This window comes from Gavialis gangeticus, unplaced genomic scaffold, assembly GCF_001723915.1.
Source record: "Gavialis gangeticus isolate Ggan-Ray unplaced genomic scaffold, GavGan_comp1, whole genome shotgun sequence".
NCBI classification, from domain to species: Eukaryota; Metazoa; Chordata; order Crocodylia; family Gavialidae; genus Gavialis; species Gavialis gangeticus.
The window spans coordinates 163,858,147-163,865,247 of record NW_017729024.1 but is presented as its reverse complement, the minus strand read 5'-3'; positions in this window follow the sequence as shown (position 1 = coordinate 163,865,247).

Here is a 7,101-nt window from a genome sequence, read left to right as displayed (position 1 = left end):
CCGGGGGTGCTTCCGGGCCCCTGCACACTGCCCCCGCCGCAATCTGCCCCCCTGCATGCTGCCCCCCACCTGCGCCCGCGTCCCGCATGGGGATCTGCCCCCCAGAGACGAGGCGGGGTGGGGGCGATGCTGCCGCTTGAACGGGCCCGGACCCTCCTGCAGGGAAGCGGGGGTGCTTTGGGCGACGTTGCGCCACGACGGAAGAGACGCGGGCGCGAAGAGGGGATTGCGGCGCGGCGTCGCGTGTTGCAAGCGCTCCGAGCGCGCAGCCACCGTTGGGCCCCGCTTGCACACGGGCCTGGGCTGCGCCTCGTCCGCACGTGCGCGAACGCGGGTCGTGGCGTGCGTCCGAGCGGAGGTGCCTGCGATGGGGATGTCCTTCTACCCCTATGTGTGCGGCATGGCGGGGGCTGCCTCGGCGGCGCGAGGGCAGCTCCAGCAGGACCACGCGTCCTGCGTCCCTGCCAGCCCAGCTGAGCCCCGGTTTAATCGGGCCGGAAGGCGGAGGCTTCCCTGCCCCTGGCTTGGTGCGGAAACCCTCTCGGAGGAGTGCCGAGGTGGCTGGGAAGCGGCGAGGCCATGCAGACGCAGCCGCGCCACTCCCGGGAGGAGGCAGAGCTGGCCCCAGGGCCAAAGTGGCAGCTAGCACAAAGGAAGCGCAGCCCCGGGCAGAGTAGGGCAGGGGGTGGGGATGCTCCTGGCTGGGAAAGCAGCCGTGCAGGCGAGTCCTAGCAGCGGTGTCGGAGCCGGGTTGCAACGAGCTCCGTGACACGGCATCAGCACAGAGCAGTGGCAGCGAGAGGGCCCCCTGCAGCGCTCGCAGCCCCTGGCCTCCTGCCCGCCAGCCCTCCCACGGAGCACCCATCTCTCGCTGCTCCACCCCTGCAGCGTGGATGGAGGAGAGGAGCCAAAGTGCTTCGTCACCCGCGGTGTGGCGCTTCCTTATCTGAGCCCTTTCCCTGCTGCCCGGGTGCAGCTTGCTGCACCTTGCCCTCCCTGTGATCGCGGTAGGTTGTCCTCCCCTGACTGCCAGTGCAGAGGACGAGGAGGAAACGCTCACCTGGAGCTGCCAGGTGCTGCAGAGGGTTGGGTGCGGTGTGGTAGTGAGGCTTGCCCTGGCTTTCTGTTTTAACAGAGGTGAAACAAACCTCTGACGCCGCGAGGGACAACGCCAGACACCCCCGGGCTGGGGCTGGGGCTCGTGCGGACTTTGGTGATACTGTACCGTCAGTGAGGTTCGCTCTTGCTGCACTGCAGCTGCCCAGAGGTGAAAAGAGCCGCGCGTGGTTTTTTCCCGCTGCGAGCGGGCTGGGAGAATGGATGTTAAAGGTGGAAACATGCAGTTTTTCAAGGTTTACAAAGCTGCTGTTTTGAATGCTGATGGGGACGTCCAGATACTGATCGAGCTGGCCTTGTTGTTGATCGGGTCTGCCTGCCGAACGCAGGGCTGGTGTCTAGGCGTTGAGAAGGCAGAGCAAGGGGGGCTGCGCTGAGCAGGAACTGGAGCTGCGGGCGACGCGAGGGCTCAGAGCGAGCCCGGTCCTGGACGTGGCAGCAGGGGCATGCCGAGTCTGGGTGTGGTGTTTGTGAGACCAGTACCGGGCAGCGAGCCCAGGTCTGGTGCTCATGCTTGAGGCGGGTGCTGGCAGGTGGGAAGGGTTCGGGAGAGCCGGGCATGGCTGGAGGCCTGGGCATCTCGCTGCCCGCCCGGGAGGAGCTGGAGCAGCTGCTGAACTCCGCAGGAGAAGTGTGACGGGGAGACTTAGATGCGGTGTAGGAGCACGTCGCCCCTCCTGCCCGGTGTAGTTACAAGCCCCAGGCTTGCGTCCTAGCCAGTGGGCCAGTCGCCTGTGATACTGCGTCAGCACAACCTGGTTTCCCTGGTGCTGGAGAGACAGCGGTGGGCTTCTCAGCGTGGTGATGGGGCTTAGTCGTAGCATTGGCGAGAAACGGGTAGGAAGGAGGTCACCTAGCCCCCCCCCCGCCTGAGGCAGGTTCAGCCCTTTCCAAAGGTCCCAGACAAATCCATTGGCCAGCAACAGGACGCAGTCAGCCCTCACAGCACCAGGCGTCACCTGAATCTGCCCCAGGGAAAGCAGGGTGTCCACAGCAGCCCACATCCCGCTGCTGCCGAGGTTGTTAATATACGCTCAAGAGGTCCTGGGTAGGGGCCACTTCTCCCACTACACAGGAAGGCGAACCCCAAACAATCCCTATCAGTCCGACCATGGGTAAAAGTCCTTCCTGACCCTGTATGGGATCAGTCTGACCCGGAGCGGAGGGGCAGGGCCCTCTGGGTGCAAGTCGCAGCAGGAGCATTGGCATAGCCTGGTCCCCATCCCCAGCCTGGGCTGCGGTTAACACCCGGTGTCTCCCAGGAAGGCGTAGAAACACAACGACACGACACGTAGCAGCAGGAGAGGGGAGGGAAATTCCCTCCCGCCCCATGTGGCAACCAGCAATGCCCAGACGCCTGGGAAATGCCCGTAGCAGAGCACAGGCATTGATTGCTCTCATCCCCACCAGTGGCTGCTCACCCTCTGCTTGACACCCCCAGCAGTGGAGAGCCCCCAGCCTCCCTGGCCTCCATCCCACTGCCTCCCTGCTCTGACAGTGAAGAAGTTTTTACTGATGTCCCATACAAGCCTGCTTTGCTGCAACGTCAAGGCCTTGGTCTGGGCCCTCCTCTGCAGCAAGAGGGGAAGGGTGTTTTCCCTTTTTCTGGCAGCCCTTCCAGTATTTTGCTGACTGCTGTCATGTCCCCTCTGGAGTGCCTCTTCTGCCAGCTGAACATGCCCAGCTCCTTCAGCCTCTCCTCACGTGACTTGCTTTCCAAGTCTCTCATCTTCTTTGTCACTGTTCTGGAGCCTCTCTAACTTCTGCACTTGGCTTTTGAAGTGTGGAGCCCAGAGCGGCGTGCAGTGTCTAGATGAGGCTGAACCAGTGCCGAGCAGAGAGGCACTAATGCCTCTATTCATGCAGCACAAAACTGCTCTGGCCTTTTGTGCAGCCGCATCACAGTGCAGACTCCCATTGAATCTGTGGTCTGTCAAGACTCCCAGATCCTTCTCCACAGCACTGCCACCCAGCCACGTGTCCCCTGTTTTGTACTGGTGGTTTTGATTAGATCTCCCAAGGGCAGCACCTTGCCTTTGCCCACATTGAACTGCACATAGTTGGCTCTGTGGCAGAAAGCCACCTTGGTTTCTCCCCAAAAATCTCTGCCCTGTGACACTGTGACCAAATCTCTGTGCTGTGACCATTCGATTAGGATGGGCCCAGCACACAGGGGACCACACCCTTACCCTGTCTCTTTAGGGAACTGGAGCTGGCTACATTCCTGAGGGAGGGGGGAAACCTGCTCCCTCTGCCTACCTGACTTGTATCAATCACCTGGGTGAGGGGCATCTACCTGGGGAGCTGGAATCTGCCCGGTAACAGGTGATGCATTTCAGATTGGTTGGCTGACAGCCAACTGGGGCTGACCTCCGCTGGCCCAGGTGAATGAGGTCACAGGGGCTATATAAGTTAGGACGGGGAAGGAGGCGGTCTCTCCTCTCCGGCCATGAGGTGACGCAGCAGCCAGGCAGGGGACAGAGAAGCCTTAACATCTGAAACTGGCTCTCTCCCCCCAAACTCACGAGCTAGGAACCGCCTGCCTCCAAAGGGAAACTTCACCTGCCTTTGGAAGATGCTTGTGAGTAAGCTACTCAATCTGATTAGATATTTAGCTGGAAGTATCACAGATGCGTAATCAAAAGGCTACCACAGCCAGACTGTTTGCTCTTTAGGATTTCTAGATATTGCTCTATCCTGTACCCTAGTTTACCCTACCCCCTGTAATCAATAAAGTTCTCCTTTTTGACTGGTGTGGGAGACTTATTGAGGGGTGGGTCTAAATTATGCCTAAGAGACCCCTTAGGTCTGTGGACTAAGGGAGACTATACCTTTTTGCCCCCGGACTTGGGGAAGTACCCCAAGTGCCTGTACTGGGTTGAGTACCCGTGGGACTTTAGGCCTGTGTTACCCCAAGGACACAGGGCCGCGAGACAGTCCATTCTTGGGGTGGTGGCGGCACGTTACCCCCAGACTAGCGAGTGTGCTCCGGGAGAGGGGTCGGCCGGACATAAGGCGCCCCTCGGGAGGCATTCGGAGCCTGGAAGGTGGTCGGGCACGGGGAGGTGGGTGGCTCGATGCAGGAGTGCCCCCTACTGGCCCGCCTCATGTGGTGGAAACAGCGGAGGGATACGAATACCCAGCTGTTTTCCTGAGGTGGGATCTCTGCACCCTCCACAGGCTCCAGCCTAACTTTCCAGTCTGTTGAAATCTTTCTGAATTGCACTTGCATCCATCAACGTGTTGGCAATTCTTCCCAGTTTGGTCATGTTTGGAAACTTGCTCCAGAAGCTTTCTGTGCCAGCATCTAAATCACAAATAAAGGTGTTGAATTGCCCCAAAGGACATAGCAGGCCATGCTGCTTTGCAGCTGTAAAACCCCCTTCCCTCCCTAACTGCAGGGGCTCCTCATCCCCCTTTGGGCTGGTCCACAAACCATTTGAGTCTGCTCAGCCTTCGAGGGGGCCCGGTGGCTGCAGGGCTACTCCTAGACAGGGTCCCACTGTTGGCGGGGATCTGAGTTTTCCTGTGGCATTGGGCAGGTCGGGGGTAGTATGTGACCCAGGCTGATGCGTTGTGGGTATGGACACTGCAACAAGGAGACAGGTTAAACCTGAAGCAGACAAGCCTGTTAAACCAATGTAAAGCTGCATGGAACAATTTGGAAGTGTACCTGGAAAATCCAGTGCTGCCTGTGACCACCCTGTCCCGCTCCCAGGGAGGGGACGTGCGCCAGTGCTACTGGCCAGCTCGTGTGCAGGGGGCAGCCCCCAGCTCTGGGCTGAAAACCGCGAGCTGCCACTTGGAGTCCGGGACGAGAGCCTCAGCAGTGGTGCGCACCGCGGGCAGCGCAGGGGAGAGCTGCGCTGTGCTGCACCTGTTTCCAATGCAGAAGGCAGCTCGGGGCCCTTGGAGCCGTCACCTTGCACCGTGAAACAGGGTCTGTGTGTTCATGTTGATCATGCTTTGTTGCACAGTAACCAGGGATCTTGTCTTTCACTGGTGTTGGCAGCTTCAGCCTCTTTGGTGAGACCCTGTACCCACGTGCCCCAGTCAGCTCTCTCAGTGTCTTCCTCATGCCACGTCGACAAGTAGTGGTTGCTGCTGACCACGTGGGGGAAGGACACAGGTAGGGATGGTGAGTGTGTGCCATTTGGGACTGTTGCCAGTACAGGTTTCATGCCCAAGCTTCACCAAGGGCTGCACAGGCTGGCAGGGTTGTGTCATTGCACACGCTTGGCTGCACCCTTTGGTGCTGCGCTTGTGGGAGGTAGGTAGCTGAGAAGGGATGCTTCTCACTGGCAGAAATGGGGGTCTACAGGGGGGTCTCTGAGGGACACCCCGCAGCCGAGGTCGGGAGCAGCAGGGACACCGGCTCCTCCAGACCCTCTGGCCTGCAGAGCCTTAATGGTGCGCGCAGCAAAGCAGCATAAGGTGCAGCGCAGCGGCACGCGATCGCCGCGAAGACCCGTGTGCCCGAGAGCCGGGCGGTGCAGGGCGTGCTTCTTTGTGCTGCAGGTGAATGCAAATGCTGATGAACGTGGAGCCTGTTGTTTGACCATTTGTGAATCTGCAAATTGCATTTGGAAGCAAAGCACACTTTAATGGCGAGAGTGATTAATTACTGGAACGTGGTGCCCAGGCAGGCCGTGGTGCCAGGACTCTCTGGCTCCCCATGGTTTTGAGTCTAGGCTGGATATCTTTCTGGAAATGCTTTAACCAAGCCCATGTCCCTGTGCTCTGTGGAAGGGTGCCTGGGTGAGGTCCTCCAGCCTTTTACATTGGTAGTCCGGCTAGGTGGTGTGGCGTTTTGGGGAGAAACAAAGGTGGCTTCCTGCCACAGGTGGTCTTACTGACCCTTTTGCCCTTAATCTCCGTGGAGGACAGTGTTACCCACTCCTGGAGAGCAGTGACGAAGGGGCTGAGCTGGTCAGGTGAGAGGGCCCAGCTGCACAGGGGAGGCACAAGACCATTTTGTTTTGTAGGCATGATCCTGCATGATCCTGCCTGGGCTGTCTTGCATACCACATGCAGCAAGGGACTGCTCTGTGTCCTTCTCCAGGGGTCTGCAGCCTTCTCCACAATGATGCTTGCTTCCTCCATAGGGCACTGTGGGAAAGGTCAGGGGCTGCAACTAAGCATGTGACCCAGGTATGAAGAGGACATCTTGGAGGGGAACAAAACTTTAGGGAGAGGAAGGTGCTTCCCTGTTGCCCCACAACAGCCCGTGCGGGTTCTTGCTCATTCCTGTGAATTGGCTGGCGTTGCCCGCTGCCAAAGGCAGGTACTGGCTCCGCGGCCCTTTCTCCAGGGGTGCTTCTCCCAACCCAGGGGTGCAGCTGCCTTGGAGCAATGTGGTGGGAGCAGCACGGTCTCCGGAGAGGCATCTGTGCAGCGTGGCGATGCTCAGTGCAGCCCTTGGCAATTTAGACAGGCCTGGAGACGCACTGACTTCACACCATCGTTTGACCTCCCCTCTTGCATTCCCTGCACGTCCCTGTGCGGGCATGGCCCTGGTGTCCGCAGGGGCTCCCAGGCTGACCCCCACCCCAGGCTTAGTGTCGCACTGAATCAGGCTGGCTGTATTGTCCAGGCTTTTGGGTTGGCAAGGTGTGGCCAGGCCCATAGTTGTTCTGGGCACCCTGTGCACTCACTATGGCAAGCACTGTGTGCAAAAGTGAAGGCACAGGGGACTCGGTCTCCCCTTCCTGTGCTTGCCAGCGTGTTTCCTGGGTTCAGCCAACACTGCACTTGTTGTGGGCACCTGGTTTCCAGTAATACCTTTTCTGTCTTGCAGAACAACCTGTCTGCACCACGCGGCACACTTCAGCGAGCATGCCCACAACTTGCCCGCAACCGGGTTTACAGGCATCATCCCAAATTACCATGGTCTCCCTTGCCAGGAAAGCTCTCTGGCCATCTACCTGCTATAATCCGTGTGCTAATTGTTCTTGGCTGGAGGGGCTTGTGGCAGAAAGCCACCTT